Source organism: Orycteropus afer, unplaced genomic scaffold (genome assembly GCF_000298275.1).
Source record: "Orycteropus afer afer isolate SDZICR_OR568_19922 unplaced genomic scaffold, OryAfe1.0 scaffold00028, whole genome shotgun sequence".
Taxonomy (NCBI): domain Eukaryota; kingdom Metazoa; phylum Chordata; class Mammalia; order Tubulidentata; family Orycteropodidae; genus Orycteropus; species Orycteropus afer.
This window is the reverse complement of record NW_006921615.1, coordinates 9063207-9085456: the sequence shown is the minus strand read 5'-3', so window position 1 is coordinate 9085456 and position 22250 is coordinate 9063207.

Genomic DNA, 22250 nt, shown 5'->3' with positions numbered 1-22250 from the left:
TGTATGATCTGAATTCCCAGGTGTATAGTAGAGCTGACAAGGGACAAGGTTGTGGTCACTTCTTGGGCACAGAGAGCTATCCAGAGGGACTGAGTAGTCAAACCTGTGGCTCGGGACCAAAGTCACAGGGGACATCAAGTTCAATTGGAGTAACATACTACACAAAACACTGTTCTACCTCCTACTTTGGCGAATAGCGACTGGGATTTTAAAAGGTTGCAAGCAGCCATCAAGATGCAATGATGGGTCTCTCCTTGTCCAGAGCAAATAAGAATGAAGAAAACCAAAGATGCACAGAAAGAATTAGTCCTAGCGACTGGCACACCATGAGATCTGCATCCTATACGACTATGCGACCAGAAGAACTAGATGGTGCCCAGCTACCAAAGTCAACCACTGGGAAGGGGATCTATGTAGGAGACCCTGGATAGAGAGGGAGAACAATGTGGAACAAAACTCAAAAGCATTTGGAAAAAAAAAAAAGAGGGGAAGAGGTTTGTTGGTCTGACAGAGCCTGGTGGAACCACTGAGACTATGGTCCCTAGCTGCCCTTCAGGTCTGGAATTGAACCCACACCTTTGGCTGCCAGCCAAGCAAAAGACAGGCATAGGAGTTGAACACTTACCTGAGGTAAATGCACTCCTTGGAGAGAACAATCATAGGAGAAAGAAAGGTTGTTTATGCACAAGAGACAGCTCAGGGGGCAGGGGTGCATAGAGGGATGGTCACAGGGAAGAGGTGACTGTTGGGAGGAAGTGGGAGGGGAGCTGTTGCATTGTGATGAATTGTGGTCAATGTCATGAGACAAACTTTATGTGAACTGCTATATGGAAAGTGAATTTGCTCTGTAAATTTTCACCTAAATGACAATTGAAAAAAAAAAAACACACAAAAATCCTGGTATCATATAGGAGGAGCTCTTTAAAGAAATCAAAGAAATTTTAATGTAACATTTAATCTCAGTTTTACATATATAGAAATGAATAAACCAACCAAAGTTGTAAAAAGTAAATGCCAAAGTGAACCGAGCCATTTCCAGGTCTAGCGTAGATAAGCAAACTAGACTGACTCCCTTTCTCTAATGGTTAGAATAAAACTGAGCCACTTCATTCAGATAATTATTACAGTACAATGCCAAGACTTTTATATAACTAACACAGGTTAAAGCATTTGGCTGCTATCCAAAAAGTCAGCAGTTCAAACCCACCAGCCGCAGTATAGAAGAAGGTAAAGAAGTGTATTTCCATAAAGATTTACAGCTTTGGAAACCCTATGGGGCAGTTCTACTCTGTCCTATAGGGTCACTACGAGTTGGAATCAACTCAACAGCAGTGGTGGAACACTGATCATGTGCCATGTAGGGAACTAAGTATACCAAACCAAACCCAAACTCACTGCCACTGAGTCAATTCTGACCCATAGTGACCCCCTTTGGGTTTCCAAGGTGGTAGATCTTTATGGAAGTAGATTGCCCAGTCTTCCTTCCTCAGAGTCGTAGGTGGGTTTGAACCGCCAACCTGCTGGTTAGCAAATGCCTTAGGCACTACGCCACCAGAGCTCCTTAAGCAATATACAAGCACTCTTAATTTTCACAACAGTCTTTTCAGAGACTGTGTACATGCTCTTTTCTCATCCTGAAAGTTTCCCACTCCTCCAACTCTCCTTTTCATCAACTACATGTATGTCTTTCTCATCCTTCATGTCATGGCTTACTAGTCAGAGCCTCAGAGAAGCTTGTCCTGATTCTCCCAAAACCAAGTTAGGTACTCTAGTTATAGATTGCATAGTTTCCTGTACTTTACTCTGAAAGATTTATCCAGTCTGTTACTGAAAACAAGGTACTTAACATTAGCTCCTAGGGTACACTGAAGGCACTTAAGAAATATTGGAAAAAGCAAATCAGTGAATGTACAATTCTCTTCAATTTTACAAAGAAACAAGCTTTAAAAGGTTAAATAATTCACATGAGGTGACACTGCCAAGAAATGGCACAGGCCAGTTGAGAATCCAAGTCTGTGACTAATTCTCATGCTGTTTATTACTGCACAATATTGAAGTGTGCTAGCAGTCAGATTTCTTTCAAATTGATATTATGTTTGTATTGACTTGCAGTGTAAAAACAGAAGACATCTTCCAAAAGAAAAAAAAAAAAAAATAAGAGTCTCTAAATATAGTCAAATCACATCTCAGAATGTAAAAAAAATAAAGGACCAATTTTAACTTTTTGATATTTAATGGTTTGAGTGTTGTTGATAAAAATACTACTTCACTAATTACAAAATAAGAATGGTTAAAGTGAAATATCATAAACCAGAAAATGTAATCACCATCTCTTTCTCATGATCTGAATTAGCAATTCCCAAAGTTCCAGTATTTGTCTAAGTGTTCTGCCAGCTTCAAATATTCCTAGGACTTTTCAACCAATGCAATTTTGTTTGTTTCAACTGCACTGCCTTGAACTGACTGGTCTCTTTGCACATTATCACTGGCTTTGGAATATAACTGTAAGTTGAAGATCAATACCACAGGGTGGCAAAGACTGACCACTACAACCTATGCTCGGCATTGAAAACCTACACTGGGTCTGCCATGGCAGAGTAGTTATCCTGATTCCTAATAAATGCTTAGGGATAATCAGTCAATTAACCAACCAATGGTGCCACTTCTACTGGCTGGTTTGTTTAACCAGTGGCAGTTGTCTTACTGAGAGTTACTTGCATGTCGACACAGAGTTGCCGTAAGTCAAAATCAACTCAAGGCAACTAACAACAATAATTAGCAGGTCAAAATATTGCAAAAACTGGTAATGAGCTGTCCTTAACAGAAATACGTATGAAAGGTCTGATAGTCTAGCTAAAACAGTAAGTAGGCACCAACACTAAGATCCAGGGAACAAATTCTTAATGTTTGGCAAATGATGTTTCTTTGAATGCCTTTGTGTCAACTCATTAATTCTTTAAATTCATGATCAGCAAAGGAATTTCTGTTAACTCTAGATACCTGTAAACGCAATTCCTAGGCAATGAGTAAGTTCCATTCCTAACACTGTCTTTAAGTCAAATTTGTACATAATACAGAAGTTAGGTACAGTTCCTATCTGACTTAAGTTAGTCAAATCTTTGTTTTAATAAGTAGCAGAGAGTGTACCTTTCTATGCATAACAACCTTAAAGAAACACTTCCAGGTACACTAAGACATTTTTAACATAATAATACAATAGTAGTAATGTTTGGAAGCCAGTCAAAAAGTAGCAACCATTGTATGTACCTCAATTCTTTAATGTAATAAGCTTTACAGGGGTTGGTTTTTAACTTCAGACTTTACATAAATGAGATGTGTGTAACCCAGGAACTGCTTGTACTTGAAATTAAGACTATGGTTTTTCTTTCAAAGTTAATTTATACTGACTTATATTTTAATTGCCTATGTAGAATACATGGAGCCCAGATGGCACAGTGGCTAAGTGCTTGGCTGCTAACTGACAGGTCTGTGGTTCAAACCCACCAGCCTCTCCCCAGAACAAAAGATGTGGCAGTCCGCTTCCATAAAGAGTACAGCCTTAGAAACCCTATAGGGCAGTTCTACTCTATCCTTACAGGCTCACTATGAGTCAGAATCCACCTGATGCAATGGGTTACATAGAATACAAGGATCCCTGGTGGCTCCGTGATTAAGAGGTCAATTGTTAACCAAAGGGTCATTAGTTCGAACCCACCAGCCAGGAAAAAGATGTGGTGATATGCTTCCTCAAGATTTCAGCTTTGGAAATCCTATTGAGCACACAAAAACAAAAGTAGCATACTATATGATGTCATCAACATCCATTTTAAATAATGAACTACACCACATTTACAAATTTCATAAAAGAATAATAAACTTTGGAACATTTTTATTAACTTTAGGGTCTAACACTGAAAAATAAAAGCAAACATACCACTGTTCATTTGATTTTCGTTAATTTGTTAATTCTTATTAAGATGACTTAACAAAAGAAAAAAGCACCTTGCCCTCCTCCTCACAGAACTTTCCAGAGATTCAATATATGAGGGTGATTGCTAAAGTTCTGTCCAACTTCTCTGAGCTGTGAAATATTAGATATCCACACCTAAGCTTTAATTATCTGCATAAAAGAGTATCGAATTAAAATCACTTTCCTCTAGCAAGCACTATATTTAAGACAGTGTGCCCACTTGTTTTCCATTTGTGTTGCATCATTTTCAATAACTGGGTATTATCCCAATTCAACAATCTTTCCCAGTCTCCCATTACAGACAGAGCATATTAAAGTGTACTCTCTAGAAAACAATCTGCAGATTAAATAGCTTAAAAAAAAAAAAAAAAGAGGAGAGGATTAATCTCCAAATTATAGAAATGTCCACTCATTGATTCATAGACTTCTCGAATTTTCTGGCATTAAAATACCTGGGAATAACCGTTCTCACACATTAGAAACGCTACACCATCATACAGTTGTTAGCTTCAAACTATTCTGCAAACTTTGCAAAAGTGCACAGATTTCCAAGCTTTCCAGATCTCTCATTCAATCCATTCTCCCTTTGCCTAGTCGAAACAAAGTACCACGGCATCAAGGCAGTAATTTAAAAAGAAAGAAGTTTGCCTCAGTCCTGCCCACTTGGTCTCTAGAGGACGCAACTGAAACTTGCAAAGGAGACACGTCTTCCCGGGGACCGAAACTTGCACCGGGGGGAGGGGGAGGCAACAGTTGCACCTCCCCCAGGTTCTGGTCAACCCCAGCCCCTCCCACGAGCCCCGCTTCATTTACCACCAGGTCCCCCTGCCGCCCGGTCCCAATAGACCTCCCGCACGCCCCGTGCGCTCCGCCCCATCAGTCCCCACAAAGCTTCTCACCGACTCGCCGCGCCCCCCACCCAGCGCCCACCAATCTGTCAATCACAGGGCAGTCCCTCACACGTTTCCTGGGACCCCCGTCCCAGAGCCTGCCCCCCTCGAAGGCTAAGGGAAAAGGAATCCCAGCCTCGTCTACCTTCTCCCGGGTCTGGGAATGGCGACGTCCGGCTCCCTGGGGGCCAACACGAAGTCACTACCGGGGGAGGAAAATCCAGGGAGACCGTCGCCGCCGGCCGGGCACCTGCGGTAGAAGATCAGGAAATGAAGTTACCTCAGGACTGTCCCGTGGGGAGAGGATGTGGGGAGTGGGCAGAGAGGGAGTCCCGGGCCGCAGAGCAGGTCCCGGCGCGGCTGCGCTGCGCGGCGGCGGCGGCTGCTACCGCAGTGCCCTCCGCCCCATTGTTTCCCTTCCAAGAGGATCCCGGCGTAGCCGAGCCCGGGAACCAGGAAGTTCCCCGGCGCGACACCTCCTGCCGCCGCTATGGAAACGGCCCCCGCCTCCCAGGGCGGCTCGCCTGGGACCCCGCCTCCGCGCCGCCAGCCCCGCCCGCCTCACCGGCCGCAGCCAACAGTCACCGCTGCGGCCGCAGCCGCCGCCATCTTGGCGCGGCCCCGGCTGCCCGGTCGGCCGCGCTCTTTCCCGGCGGCACGTGCGCTCCGTTCCCGCCGACCCGCGGGCTCGCGCGGCTCTGCAGTGGGCGCCGAGGTGCAGGAGACAACCTACGTTCCCAAACCTGCAGGACCCTTTGATCCTGTTTCAATAGCCATTCTAGATGGAGGCGCCACTGATGGAGACTCCATCAACAAGAAACTGGTCCCTCTGACCCTGGAACGCCAAAGGAAGGAGGGGCCAGGCCTAGCTTGACACCCTGGACCGAAAGCAGGGCTTCGAGGCACTGCAAGAAAAAGCTGTATTCTGATGTCTCGATAAGAGGTCGAGAGAATGACTTGAGACCCTGGGTGAAGTTAACAGTATGATCTCTGGAGCCAAATTGCCTGGTTATTCATTTCTGTCTCAACTACTTACCAGGTGTCAGAATTTGGACACTTTAATGCTCTATGCCTCAGTTTCTTCATCTGTAAAGTGGGATAATAATAATACCTACTACATAGGGCTTGTTGTTGTTGTTATGTGCCATCGAGTCAGACCCGACTCATAGCAACCCCTCCTTGGGTTTCCGAGGCAGTATCACGAAGGAAGTAGATTGTCCAACCTTCCTTCCAAAGAATGGCTGGTGGGTTTGAACCGCCAGCCTTCTGGTTAGCAGTCAAGTGCCTTAGGCGCTATGCTAGTTAGTGCGAAATTATCATTTGTTCAATAAAATGCCATTGCTTCTAACTAAAGTCACATTTCTTGTAATTTTTCAGGAACTTGATACAAGTTCAAATCAGCAGTACTTTAAATAGGCTACTGTGTACAATCCCATTGCTGCTTAAAACTTCTCAAATGTTAAGCCTTTGTCCCATCTTTCTCTAGGTCAGCTTGCTTTTTTTGTATCATGGAAATTCATCAAGAGGTTTAATCTCCAGAGTCTTCCATTAAGAGGTGCCATAAAAAGATGAATGATGTAAACTTTCCAACACTGTAATTAGCTGACAGTTAAATGATTTATTCAATAGAAGCTAGAAAAGTTAGGGTGTGCAAATAACTAAGAGGTTTCCTGTCCTTGATTCCAGGAACTAGAATGTCTAAAGCTGGCAAGTCTACATGGTTGTTATTATCTCTCTTCTCCAGCTGGTGAAAATTGACACCAAGAAACTGGGTGCTGTGAGAAGGGATAGGAGGAGGAGTCTGTGTCACAGGAGGGATAGAAGGAGGAGTCGGGGTTGCTGGCACTTCTAGGGCAGAAACTTCAAGAGTGTGCAAAAGATTAGGTTTTTGATGGTCTCTGAAGCTCCTTCCGAGGAGCTCTCCTGGACACTGGTAACCACAAGGTCTGTGGTTCAAACCTACCAGCTGCTCTATGGGAGGCAGCCCAAACTCACGTGCCATCCAGTCAATTTCTTCTCATAGCGACCTCTCCTTGAATTTCCAAGGCAGTATCACTATGGAAGTAGATTGCCCAGTCTGCCTTCAGAGGAATGGCTGGTGGGTTTGAATCACCAACCTTCTGGTTAGCAGTCAACTGCCTTCGGCACCATACCACCAGAGCTCCCTCTGTGGGAGGAAGATGAGGCAATCTACTTCCATAAAGATTTACAGCCTTGGAAACCCTACGGGGGTCATTATGAGTTGGAATCGACTTGATGGCAGTGGGTTTGGTTTTTGCTTTAAGGCTCCTTCTGAGGAGTTCTGGTGGCTAGTGGTTAAAGCATTCAGCTGCTAACCAGTTTGAACCCACCAGCCAACCTGCAGGAGAAGATGACTCAGTGCTTCCATAAAGATTTACAGCCATGGTTGGAAACCTTATCAGGCAGCTCTATTCTGTCCTTGGGAGCTCTGGTGGTGTAGTGCCTAACAAGATGGCTGGCGGTTCAAACCCACCAGCCACTCCTCGAAAGGAAGATTGGGCAATCTACTTTTGTAGTGATACCGCCTCGGAAGCCCAAGAAGCGTCACTATGAGTCGGATCCTACTCGAAGGCAGTGAGTTTGGTTTTGGTTTTATTCTGTCCTTACAAAGGGTCGCTATGAGTGGGTAAGCCTCCTTCTGAGTCTTAAATATTGGAATCTATTGTATGTGCATTTTATAAGGAATTACAAATCAGCATTTTCCTTTGGGTCTTCATTTAAACCAGATTTTTTAAGCCTAGTATTTATTTTTATACTAGGAGCTCTGGTAGCATAGTGCCTAAGGCACTTGACTGCTAACCAGAAGGCTGGCGGTTCAAACCCACCAGCCACTCCTCAGAAGAAGGTTGGGCAATCTACTTCCATAGCGATACTGCCTCTGAAACCCAAGGAGGGGTCGCTATGAGTCGGGGCCAACTTGATGGCACACAACAACAACAACAGTAGGCATGGAATGTCATTTATCTATAGAATATAATAAACACAGAATTTATGTCAAAGAGTATCAAGGAAATAGAGGTATAATCATCCTTCTGTAAATCAGGGATGGGCAGACATTTTCTTAAAGAGAAAAATAACTAAACATGAAAGCAGCCATAGACAATATGTAAACAAATCAGTGTGGCTGCGTTCCACTAAAAATGTATTCACACATCTCCACTGCTCATATAAAAAAGTTATCCTTTGGTTGAGAGGAGAAACTATTGACTGCAGCACTGGAAAGAAAAAGCTTCAGATGATGGACTGAGACCACTAGAGTTGTATTTTACATCAGCAAGCTGATTTGACTGACAAAACTGTTGTTTATTGATCCCTGTTCTAAATAAGCATACTTAGATTATATTTACTTCATGTTTATATTCACTCCCACACGAAGTGCCAGATATTAAAATACCCTTTCACTGAAGAGTAAACACAATACCAATAAAGTACGAAAAACTGAAAAGAAGTACTGAGTAACAATTTGTGTTACCAATTAAAATGTGACATTTCACAAATGCCAGAAGTTTAGAACCAAATCTCATGTGTCGCAATGGAATAAGATAGATGGGGTTATCTGCATTTTGCAAAAGTTATGTGTTATACTAATGAAAATACTTAAAATATTGCCAAAGGTAAAAGTACATGTTTTAATCCATCACAGGATGCCATAATAACTAGGGCAAGAAATGTAATTTGTGGTGAGAATATAAAATCATAGAGAAAAATAATTCTTCAAAATCAGTCATGCACCCTTCATTATCATCTTAAAATATGGATGAAAGAGTAGATCTGTAAAGTCTCCTGTAAATTGAGATTTTGAAAATTGAATCTACAGCTATTTGATCCATTTAATTTTTTTAGAGAGGGGTAAGTAGATAGTTCCCTAAAGGGAGGATTTTTTACATATCGAAATAAAGCTCTGGAAATCCTGGCAGAGCACATATTCCTACCCATCAGCACCAGTAGGTTCTGAAATTTCATAAAATAACAGCACTCCTCTACAGATTAGGAAGGTCAGTTCTATGATACTGCATGCAATTGTTCATGTGTGGGGAAAAAAAAAAAAACAGATCACTCTACATGTGAGAAAGCAATGGATAATTAACAGTCATGTCTACCCTGCTCACATAAAAAAGTTATCCGTGGATTAAAAGGAGAAGTTACTGACTGCAGAACTGGAAAGAAAAATCAATAGACTGTGAACACTGTAAAATTGTATGCAAAATTTTGTGTATGCCACTTGTTACTTATCTGAGATTTTCCTTTTTATTTATTGATGAACTTGATTGTTTTCTGTCTCCCTATCTTAAGAATGTGCATGCCATGGCATTGGAATACTTACGTGTCTTTTTTTTCTACTCTATCCCTTGGTCAAGATCACTGTCTGATACGAAATAGGCTCTTTATAAACAATTGTGGAATTAATGGAGAAAAAAGGAAGGAAAGGAGAAAGGAAGAAAAGGACAAAACAAGGGAATATAGATATCCATTTTTTTCAGGGCAGAAAGTTTCTAATTTTCTCTTATGCTCAAAGGAATCTGTGACTCAACAAAAAGTAAGAATGACTAGGATTCAACTTCAACAGCTGTCTGTCATTATTTCTTCTGCAAGCTTTTGCTCAAAAGCCATCATATTCCTGATTATATCCACACAAGGCTATCATGCTTTGCCATAAATCTATAATAACACCATATTGTTTGAAAGGTATCTAGTTTATATATATATATATATAGAGAGAGAGAGAGAGAGAGAATTTCTTCTGCCTGCTCAGCTTATAGTTGCCATACTTCAACTCTCCATTTGGCCATCTCTTTGATGTCATTGTATTTATTTATTCTTCGTATAAGTCTCACTGGAACTCTGATGGCTCAGTGCTTAAAGCATTCAGCAGTTAACCACAAGGTTAGTGATTTGAACCCACCAGCCATTCTTCAGAAGAAAGATGAGGCTGTCTGTTTCCATACAGATTTAACAGCACTGGAAACCCTATGGGGCAGTTATACTCTGTCCTACAGGGTCGCTCTGGTGGTGGAGTACCTAAGGAATTTGATTGCTGAACAGAAGGTTGGTGGTTCAAACCCACCAACCATCCCATGGAAAGAAGACCGAGCAATCTACTTCCATAGAGATTTACTGGCTTGGAAACCCAAGGAGGTCATTATGAGTTGGAAGTGACTTGATGGCAGTGCGTTAGTTTTTTTTTTTTTAGGGTCACTACAAGTTGGAAGCAACTCAATGGCAGTGAGTTGGGTTTGGTTTATGGTAGTAAAATAACTATAAAAATTAACAGAAATGCTATATAAAAACCTCAATTATACAAGACCAAAATGAGCTGTAACAGAACCTAAGATATTCAAGGACATGTTTTACACTACCAAGTTGATCATTTTGTCTGGTTCTATCCTTTGATATGGGGTGATACTTCTGGCTGTGTGAAACAACATAATAACCCTAATATTTTGGAGTATGCAAACTAAATATACTTACAAACACATTTGATTTAAACAGATATGAAATAAGTCCTTGTCAACATGCTGTTGTGCTATTGTTGGTGCCGTTGAGTCAGTTCCAACTCACAGAAACTCTATGTACAACAGAATGAAATAGTGCACAGCCCTGTGAAATCCTCAAAACTATTGCTATGTTTGAGCCCATTGTTGTAGCCACTGTGTCAATCCATTTTGTTCAGGGTCTTCCTCTTTTTTGCTGACCTTCTACTAAACATCTACCACTCCTCTTTCCGTTCGTCACACTGTGGTGGCTTGTATGTTGCTATGCCACCAGTACTTCAAATACCTGCAGGGTCACCCATGGTAGACAGGTTTCAGCAGAGCTTCCAGACTGACCCACTAAGAAGGAGGACTTGTTGGTCTACTTCTGAACAAACTGGCCAATGAAAACCTCGTGAATAGCAGTGGAACACTGGCTGATATAGTGCTGGAATATGAGCTTCTCAGGTTGAAAGGTACTGAAAATATGACTGGTGAAGAGCTACCTCCTCAAAGTAGAGTCGACCTTAATGACGTGGATGGAGTAAAGTTTTCAGGACTTCCATTTGCTGATGCAGTAGAACTCAAAATGAGAAGAAACAGCTGGAAACATCCATTAATAGGAACATGGAATATACGAAGTATGAATCTAGGAAAATTTGAAGTTGTCAAAAATGAAATTGAACACAAAATGACTGATACTCTAGGCATCAGTGAGCTAAAATGCACAGAGCTGTGCATTTTGAATTGAACAATTTTGTGGTCTACTATACTAAGAATGACAAATTGAAGAAGAATGGGGTTGCATAGTCAAAAAGAATATTCCAAGATTTATCCTGAAGTACAATGGTGTCAGAGATAGGGTAATATCCATATGCCTACAAGGAAGAAGGAGTTCTAGTGGTGGAGTGCCTAAGGTATTTGACTGCTAACCAGAAGGGTGGCAGTTCAAACCCACCAGCCACTCCTTGGAAGAAAGACTAGGCAATCTACTTCCATAGAGATACTGCCTCAGAAACTCAAGGAGGGGTCACTTTGAGTTGGGACTGACTCAAGGGCAGTGAGTTTGGCTTTGTTGTTTTTTCCCTACATGGAAGACTCACTCACTGCCATCAAGTCGGATTCGACTCATAGCGACCCCTCCTTGGGTTTCCGAGACAATATCTCTACAGAAATAGACTGCCCAATCTTCCTTCCGAGGAGTGGATGGTAGGTTTGAACTGCCAGCCTTCTGGTTAGCAGTCAAATGCCTTAGGCACTATACTACCAGAGTTCCCATGGAAGACTGTTGCTGTTGTTGTTATGTGCCGACAATTCAGACCCGACATAGCGACCCCTCCTTGGGTGTCCGAGATGGTATCTCTACAGAAGTAGATTGCCCAACTTCCCTTCCAAGGAGTGGCTGGTGAGTTTGAACCATCATCCTTCTGGTTAGCAGTCAAGTGCCTTAGGCATTACGCTACCAGAGCTCCTAGTTATTATAATTATTCAAATTTATTCACCAACTACTCACGCCAAAGATGAAGAAACTGAAGATGTTCACCAATTTCTAAAGTCCAAAATTGATCAAATATTCAATCAAGGTGTGTTAATAATTATTGGTGATTAGAATGTGAATGTTGAATACAAAGAAGGATTGTCAGTTGGAAAATATAGACTTGGTAATAAAATGACACCAGAGATTGCATGACAGAATTTTGCAAGACCAACAACTATTCATTGCAAATACTTTTATTCAGCAACATAAACCTGATCATACACATCCCACCCACTGCCATCAAGTTGATTCTGACTCATAGTGACTCCCATTGGGTTTCTGAGATGGTAAATCTTTACAGAAGTAGATTGCCTGGTCTTCCTTCAGTGGAGTGGCTGGTAGATTTGAACTGCTAACCTTCTGGATAGCAGTCAAATGCCTTAGGCACTGTGCCACCAGAGCTCCTTGACTATACATTTGGTCCTCACCAAATGGAATATACAAAAATCAAATTGGCTACATCTGCAGGAAACGATGATGAAGAAACTCAGTTTTAAGGCCAGGGGCGCACTGTGGAACAGACCCTCAAATGCACATATGCAAGTTCAAGATAAAGCAGAAGAAAATTAAAACAAGTCCACAAGACCAAAAGTATGACCTTGAGTATATCCCACTTGAACTTAGAGGCCATCTCAAGAATAGCTTTGATACGCTGAACATTTTAATGACTGAAGATTGGACAAGTTGTGGGATGCCATCAAAAAGAAGTATGTTCTTCCCCTTTGGTTTCCTCCAAAAAGCAACTCTAGATCTTTCCACATTTCATTATAATATTTTACTTTGTTTTCTCAAGCAGCCCTTTGAAATCTGTTCCGCTCTTTTACTTTATAATTTCTTCCTTTCACTTTAGCTACTCTATGTTCAAGAGAAAGTTTCAGAGTGTCTTTTGACATCCATTTTGGTCTTTTCTTTCCTGTTTTTGTGCTTTCTTCATGTATGATTTCTTTATGCATCATGGTTGGTAAAGTAGAGGGTCAGAGAAAAAATGGAAGAGCCTCAACTGGATGGATTGACACAGTGGCAGTAACAATGGGCTCACCATAGCAACTATTGTGAGGATGGTGCCAGACCAGGAAGTGTTTTCTTCTCTTGTACATAGAGTTGCTATGAGTTAGAACAGACTCAGTGGCACCTAACAACCACAACAACTAAAAACCATGATGTCCTCCAGGGACTAGTCCCTCCTGAAAACATACCCCAAGTATGTGACATGAATCTCACTATCCTCACTTCTAAGGAACATCCTGGCTGTACTTCCAAAACAGATTTGTTCGTTCTTCTGGCAATCCATGATATATTCAATATTCTTCGCTAACACCACAATTCTAATGCATCAATTCTCCTTCACTCTTCCTTAGTCATTGTCCAGCTTCCACATGCATTGCCTACATACTTTGGCTAAAATGGGAAAGAAGTAGTAGTCACAGATAAACAGAATAAAGACTCAATTAAAATGAGACAATTGGTGAATAAAAGTTTCTTATTTACTCAGTATCTTAGTTATCTAGTGTTGCTATAACAGAAATAACCACAAGTGGTGCCTTTAACAAACAGAAATATATTCTCCACACAGTTTGGGAGGCTAGAAGTCTGAATTCAGGGTGCCTGCTCTAGAAGGAGTCTTTCTTGCTAACAGCTCTGGGGGAAGATCCTTGTTGCTTGGCTCCTTGGTGATCTTCATGTGGCATGGCTCCTATCTCCCATCTCTGCTATTATGCTGCTTGCTTAATCTGCTTTTTTATATCTCAAAAGCAATTGACTTAAGACACATGCTACACTGATACCACTTTATTAATATAACAAAGAATACCCTATACCAAAGTGGGATTATAACCATAGATACAGAAGGATTCAAGGAACCATAGTGGCACAGTGGTTAAAGTGATCAGCTGTTAACCAAAAGGTCAGTGGTTGGAACTCACCAGCTGCTCTGTGGAAGAAGAATGTGGCAGTCTGCTTCTGTAAAAATTTACAGCATTGCAAACCCTATAGGGCAGTTCTACTTTGTCCTATAGGGTCACTGTGAATCTGAATTGACTCATTGGCAGTGGGTTGCATTTGGTTTTGGGGGTGGTATAGCAGGAGCCCTGGTGGCTCAGTGGTTAAAGCACTAGACTGCTAACTGAAAGGTCAGTGGTTTGAACCTACCAGCTGCTCCATGAGAGAAAGATTTGGCAGTCTGCCTCCATAAAAGGTCTACAGCCTTGGAAACCCTATGGGGCAGTTCTAGACTACCCTATAGAGTCACTATGAATTAGAACTGACTTAATGGCAACTTGCGTAGTGACTAAGGGATTTGACTGCTAATCAGAAAGCTGGCAGTTCAAACCCACCAGCCACTTCCTCAGAAGGAAGACTGGGTAATCTACTTCTGTAGAGATACCACCTTGGAAACCCAAGGAGGGGTCTCTATGAGTTGGAACTGACTTGACAGCAGTGAGTTTGGGTTTTTTGTTTGGTTCATAGCAGAATTTATAATGCATATCTTTAGGGAATACAATTCAATCCATTATGCTCAGCCTTTCTCACTTTTTTTCTTTTTTTGCTAATACTCCATGAAAATTACAGGTCTACAGTTCCTTATCTGCCATTTTGAAATCCACAAAGCTCTGAAAACCAAAAGCTTTTTGTCATAGATTTGGCACCTAAATTCATTTGGTGGCAGCTCAATTTTCCTTTGGCTGTGTATGTCTTTGTCTTATTGAATATGCACATTTTACTGCAGAATTCTTAGTGTGTGATTACATGGTGCTGCCCCAGATCCCCCGTGGGGTGTTAAGTAATATGCAATATATATGCTTTGTTCCCTTTTTCATATCAAAACTTCTGAATTCTGAAATGCTTCTGGTCCCTGGAGTTTTGGATAAGGCATGAAAACTTGAAGTAAACTTTATTACGTAGGGCAGCAGTGCAGTGTCGACTAGGTGAACTTTCTCTGGAGTAAGACAGCCTGAGTTGAAATCCTGGTTCCACTGCTTGTCAGCTTGGAGAATTTGAGTTAGTCATATAAACCTCTCCCTCAGTTTCTTCCTCTGCAAAATAAGAATAGTAATAGAAACTACCCTATGAGTTTATTCACATAAAATGCTTAGCACAATAACTAGGATGTAGTATGTACTTAACAAATATTGACTATTATTGTTGTCTTATTAAATGTAAGTTTTTAATAAATTCAATGAAATCGATAGTATCTCAATCAGCATTCAGTCAGGAGAAAAGAAATGACTCAAGATGTTGCCAGCAGAAAGATATTTAATACAGGGAAGCAAATGATTACAAAGTCCGGAAGGAAAAGGAAGAGTGAAAGTTGAGAGGGAGGCCACCACTAACTTTCAGGTTATTCCACATCAGATGTGGACCCAATGCAGGAAGGTGCTGCACCCAACCAAATGGAGTAAATGACATGAAATCACTGATACTATCACAGCTACCCAGCAGCTTAGAAGCTGGAACTCCTAGGGATAAGTCTTTGGGGTCTAGACTCATTGCAAAAATGTACGCTTGTCAAAATTCTCACGTCAGCACCACTTAGCGCTTCTACCGGTTTTTTCCAGTTCAATGCCCTACTAAGAATTTGCCTTTCCATCCCAGATATACTGAATCAGAATCTACATTTTAACAAGATCATTTTAACTGATTCTGATCAGTATACTAGGGGTAGAAAGGCACATTCTAAGCAGTGGTTTGAACTGGAATGTACCAGTTTTAAGCCTGGGTACCACTGCTGCTCAACAAAAAATGACATCACCCTTATGCCTTCTAAATCCAAATTAAATGCATCTCACTGGAGAACCTAACCCTTATCAGACTCCTGTTGACAAGGGAATCTGGGAAATGCAGCTTTGGGGCTCCCAGCCTCTGTGATGCAGACAATACCCAACACAAATAGTAATGTAATGACAATATTTTACATTTTTATAGCACTTTCCATAGAAGCTCTGTGAGGAGCTCAGAGGGGCTAAATGATATGTTCTGGATTATATGGTCAGCAAGAGATTCAGAGACTCAACTTTCACATTTAGAGTGTTCCTTTATGCCAGTGTATCGTAAATATCAGTCACCTGAGTTCCATATTTTTCCCCCAAACCCTCAAGTCATTTATTTTATTATTTAATTATTGTCTTTTCTTCAAGTTAATCACACTGCTATTGAAGTAAATTAAAGGGGAAATTTGCATCACTCCCTAAAGTGTGATGCAAATCGCTATCTAAAGTGGAAAACAGATGCCATGGAACATAAACGGAAGCTAAAAGTAAAAATGAACACATCCAAAACAAAAAATAATATTAAAACCAGTTGGTGTTGCCCACAGATGGCGCAGAGGCCAGAAGACTGTTCTCTATTGAAAAGGGGGATCAGCATGTGTTAGTGATGTTAAACATACTAACTGCAAACAAGCTAACACTAAACTGAGACTTTCTCATTGAGAGTTTTAATTCACAAAGATTAAAAGGGGTCTTAAAGAGAGATTAAAACCATCCCTATGTGAGTCAGTTATTTAAAGCCTTGCCCAGCTCACCTTCCATCAGTAGAACACATCTCTCATAACAATTATTTTGAAAACTATTTAGAAGCTGAGTATTTAGTGGATGTCAGTGTGCTTTTCTCCCACTTATTCACATAAGATTTTAAACCATACTATAAAATTTTCCATGTTGTTGTTGTTGTTATATGCTGTCGAGTCAGACCCGACTCATAGTTCCCCCTCCTTAGGCTTCTGAGGCAGGATCACTACGGAAGTAGATTGCCCCATCTTTCTTCCGAGAAGTGGCTGGTGGGTTTGAACCACCAGCCTGCTGGTTAGCAGTCAAGTGCCTTAGGCACTATGCTAGAAATAAGGCAAATCACATTGACTCAAATCAAATTTTAACCAATGAAAATTGTCTGCCATTGAAAGATTCACCAGTTTATTTAATAAATGAGTTTGCTTTTGCCATGGCTGTGGACAAATCACCTTACTAGATTCTACAGCAATAAAGAAAATTATAAAACACCATCCACAGCCTTGAGGATCTTATCTTATTGGAAAAACAAGTCATGTAGCCAACAGCTTTGTTGTTGTTTGATGCCATGGAGTTGTCTCTGACTAATAGCGACCTTATGTACAGCAGAACTAAACACTGCCCAGTCTTATGCCAGCTCCATGTCCCTACTATACTTGAGCCCATCACTGTAGCCACAGTGCCAATCCATCTTGTTGAGGGCCTTCCCCTTTTATTGACCCTCCACTTTACCAAGCATGATATCCTTCTCCAGGGAATGGTCCCTTCTGACAACATGACCAAAGAGGTAAAATGAAGTCTGGCCGTTCTTGCTTCCAGGGAGCATTCTGGCTGCACTTCTTCAAGGACAGATTTGTTAGTTCTTTTAGCAGTCCGTAGTACTTTCAGCATTCTTCGCCAACACCACAACTCAAAAGCATCAACTCTTCCTCTGTCGTCACTATTCATTGTCCAGCTCTCACATGCATATGAGGTGATTGAAAATACCATGGCTTGTATCAGGTGCATCTTAGTCTTCAAGGAGACATCTTCGCTCCTCAGCACCTGAAACAGGTCTTTTTCAGCAGATTTGCCTAATGTTATACATCTGACATCTTTGCTGCTTCCATTGGTGTTGATTGTAGAACCAAGTAATATGAAGTCCTTGACAACTTCAATCTTTTCTCCATTCATTATGATGCTGCTTATTGGTCCAGTTATGAGGATTTTTGTTTTCTTTATATTGAGATGTAATCCATACTGCAGACTGTAGTCTTCAATATTCCTCAGTAAGTGCTTCAAGTCATCCTCACTTTCAGCAAGCAAAGTTGTGTCATCAGCATATCGCAGGTTGTTAACGATTCTTCCTCCAATCTTGATGCCACGTTCTTCTTCAAATAGTCCAGCTTCTCAGATTATTTGCCAAACATACAGATTGAACAAGTATGGTAAAATACTTAAGCTATAACACAAGGGGAAAAAATGTAATAAATAGTATATTTATTAGCATATCAATGGTATAGTTTTAGTATATTATTGCTATATATCAATAGGAAGTATATAGAGAGCACTATGAGGAAGTGCTAAGGAGCTCTCATGGCACAGTGGATAAAGCACTTGACTGCTAACTGGAAGCTCAGCAGTTCAAATCTACCAGTCACTCTGCGGAAGGAAGATGGATGTAAAGATATACAGCTTCGGAAACCCAGTGGGGGTTACTATGAGTTGGGAACGACTCGATAGCATTGAGTTTAGTTTTGGTTTTTATGAGGATGTGCTAAGAAGGGAGACTGAATTGCCAATTTATGAAAAGAGGGACTGTACAGTTGCAAACAATAACAAAACAAAACCCTCAAATTGGCCTAAATAATAAAGATGATTTATTAGCTCAGAGCACTGACAGTCTAGTAGAAAATAGACATTGTGGGACTCAATAATAATGTCAAGGACCAACTTCTTTCTGTCTCTGTTCTGCCTCTCATCTATCAACTCCATCTATACAAGACGGCTGTCAACAATTTCATGGTTTCCACGCTTCCTTCAGAAGGCTGGCAGCTCAAACCTACCAGCTACTCCTGGGAAGGAAGGTTGGGCAATCTACTTCCGTAGTGATACCGCTTTGGGAACCCAAGGAACAGTCACTATGAGTTGGAATCCAACTCCACAGCAGTGTGTTTGGTTTGGTTTGGTTTTTTTATGCTACCTTATCCCATTCAGGCAAAGAGAGCAAGGGTCATTTCCAGAAGCTCTCTCACAAGAGAATGGTAACTTTTTTCTAGAACCCCTCAGCCAATGTTTGCCTCTGTCTCAGCCTCCTGTGAATCATATATCCATCCCTGAATCAACATCTATGACCAGGGTGTGCGATTATGCTAATTGGTCTCACTTCCATATAGTACCAGTAAGGGAGTTAGCCTTCTTGCCACATGAAGCAGGTATGGTTTTCAAATGGAAAATGGGAAAGTGACAAAGAGGAAACAAATGAATATTGGGGAGGCCATCACGTGTTCACCATAGATAATCCCAGAGAAGCCTTAACAGAGGGGATGGGATTTGACCGTCAAAGGGAGTCAAATAGCAGAAAAGTGTGCAGGTACATTATTAAAATAGGGAGTAATCATCCATTTTAGCTGGACCACTTGTGTCAGGTAAAAGTTAGTAATCTTAGAAAGGTAAATGTGAGAGCATATCATAGAAGATTTTGAATGCCTGACTAAGGAGTTTAGACTTAAATCAGTAGGCAGTAAAAGGAAAAGAAAAATGAGTTTGCACTCAGAAAGAAATTATTCTTTAATTAAAATTCTATAAAGATGAAAGAATTTCAGAAAATAATTATTTTAATGCCTGGCCTTGGTATTTGATAAGCCATATGTACTTATGGAGCTCTGGTGGAGTAGTGCCTAAGGTATTTGACTGCTAACCACAAGGCTGGCAATTCAAATCTACCAGCCACTCCTCAGAACGAAGACTGGGCAATCTACTTCTGTAGAAATACTGCCTCAGAAACCCAAGGAGGGGTTGCTATGAATTGGAATTGACTTAACGGCAATGAATTGTTTTGGCTTTTTTTTTTTTTTTTGGTTAGGTATTTGTGGAAATTCATTTGCTCACTCAATCAACCAATATTATATTGAGTATCTAATGTGTGCCAGGCACTGTACTAATTATTCAATAGTGAACAAAAAAAGATCTTTGCACTCATGGAGGTTATAGGCCAATGAAGTGCTTATAATATATGTCCTCTGATTCTGATGCCTCATCTGATTTTAGAAAGTATTAGTTAGATTCTGGCCCGTAAAAGAATTACATCTACTGAATTGTTCACTTACAGATGGAAAGCAAGTGAGAAAGCGGTCAAACCACAGTTAACAAAGCTAACCACTGGCAGCTCAGAGATCAAAAATGTACTCAAAATTTGTGTCCCTTGATATAGTGAATCCATTCCTATTTCTGAGTTTTCTGGATCCAGTTGTTACTTTACCACAGAGTCATGATTTTAGGGCTCCAATTGGAGGAAGGAGTTTAAGGAGCCCTGGCTAAACGTTTTATTTACCTCAAGCTCAATGCACCAGTTTAAAAAATGGATGACTTTTGCTTTACTTCAAGTTAAAATCAAAGCAGACACTGGATAATTAACTTACCTGTAAGGTACTTTAAAGTTTCTTCCTTCTTCTCTTCCACCCTCCTTCCTTTCCTTTCAACAAACATACAAAGAAGCAGGATATGAATAGAACAGCTACTAAAGTCTTTTAAATGCATTCAAACCAAAAACCAAACTCACTGCCATTGAGTCGATTCAAACTCATAGCAACCCCTATTGGGTTTCCAAGGCTGTAAATTTTTACAGAAGCAGACTGTCTCATCTTTCTTCCACAGAACAGCTGGTGTTTCATGTTAGGCTGGAGTAAACTCAAGCCACCAACATTTCAGTTGGCAGCTTACTCCAGGTGTCAGGCCCTGATGAGACAGCCTGATAAGACAACCGAGGTGGCAGAACCCGCCCAGGCTAGAAAGTCCCATGTGATGATAAACTTCCTCCTGTGAAGCCCCCTCATGCTAATTAGGTGCAGACCTGTGCCAACAGCTAATTGGACCCCACCATTTCCTTAGTGTCCCCAATTAGGTCCTCTCTGTATCTATAAGAATCTGCCCACCCCCCCGGCCCGGGGGTGCGATTTCTCTGGCCTTGATGCTAGGGCATGAGAACCTCACCCGGGAATGCTAATAAACTGCTTCTCTGAAACAACTCCGTGTCCTGGTGTCTCGGCAACCCAGCAATACATTTCAACCACTGAACTTTTGGTTAACAGCCAAATGCCTTAACCATTATACCACCAGAGCACCTTTTTAAATGCACCACTTCCTACATTTTATCAGGTGCCTCTCCTTCCTTCTTCCCTATGTACCCAGAACTCATTTTAAATTAAAACAATTCTCTCCCCTAATTGGAAATATAGCTCACTGTTGTTATTGTTAGTTGCTTGTCAAATCCTATGCTGATTCATGATGACTCCATGTGTAAACAATGTTGTTGTTAGGTGCCGTCAAGTCGCTCTGACTCAGAGCTCCTGCACTAGCCTCACAATCCTTGCTACACCTGAGCTCATCATTGCAGCCACTGTGTCAATCCATCTCATTGAGGGCCTTCCCCTTTTTCATTGACCCTCCCCTTTACCAAGCATGATATCCTTCTCCAGGGAATGGTCCCTTCTGACAACATGACCAAAGTGGGTGAGATGAAGTCTGGCTGCAGTTCTTCCAGGACAGATTTTTAGTTCTTTTGACAGTCCATGGTACTTTCAGTATTCTTCACCAACACCACAACTCAAAAGCATCAACTCTTCTTTGGTTTTCCTTATTCATTGTCCAGCTAGGATAATACCCATACACCTATACGGAAGACTAGTTAATACTACTATTATTCAAATTTATACACCACCACCAAAGCCAAAGATGAGGAAATTGAAGATTTTTACCAACTTTTGCAGTCTGAAATTGACCAAACATGCAATCAAGATGTATTGATTATTTCTGGTGATTAGAATGCAAAAGGTGGAAACAAAGAAGAATCACCAGTAGTTGGAAAATATGGCTTTGGTGATAGAAATGACGGTGGAGATTGCTTGATAGAAGTTTGCAAGACAAATGACTTCATTGCAAATACCTTTTTTTCAACAACATAAACAACAGCTATACACATGGACTTCACCAGATGGAGTAAACAGGAATCAAATCGACTACATCTGTGGAAAGAGGCAATGGAGAAGCTTGATATCTTCAGCCAAAACAAGGCCAGGAGCTGATTGTGGAACAGACCATCAACTGCTCATTTGTGAGTTAAAGTTGAAGCTCAAGACAATTAAAACAAGTCCCCAAGAGTCAAAATATGACCTTGATTATTATATCCCTCCTGACTTTAGAGACCATCTAGAGAATAGAGTTACTGTACTAAACATCAGTGACTGAAAACCAGAATAATTGGGGGATCACATCAAAAACATCATCTATGAAGAAAGCAAATCGTCAGTCAAAAGATAGGAAAGGAAGAAAAGGCCAAAGTGTGTAAACAATGCTCTATAGGGTTTTCAAGTCTATTTGCATTGGTTTGAGAGGTTAAACTGCCCAGTTTAAGCTTGTATTGAGAAGGCATGTTTACACTTGAAAGCAGGACTTTAAAAACCAGTGAAAAATGAGTTTATTAATTCAACCAATATTTAGTAAGCCTCTCTGTGTGCTAATGAAAGAGCCCTGGTGGTTCAATAGATAAGCATTTGGCTGCTAACAAAAAGGTCTTTTGTTCAAACCCAGATGTTGTTGCTGTTATGTGCCGTCAAGTCAGACCCGACTCATAGACTCATAGCAACCCCTCCTTAGGTTTCC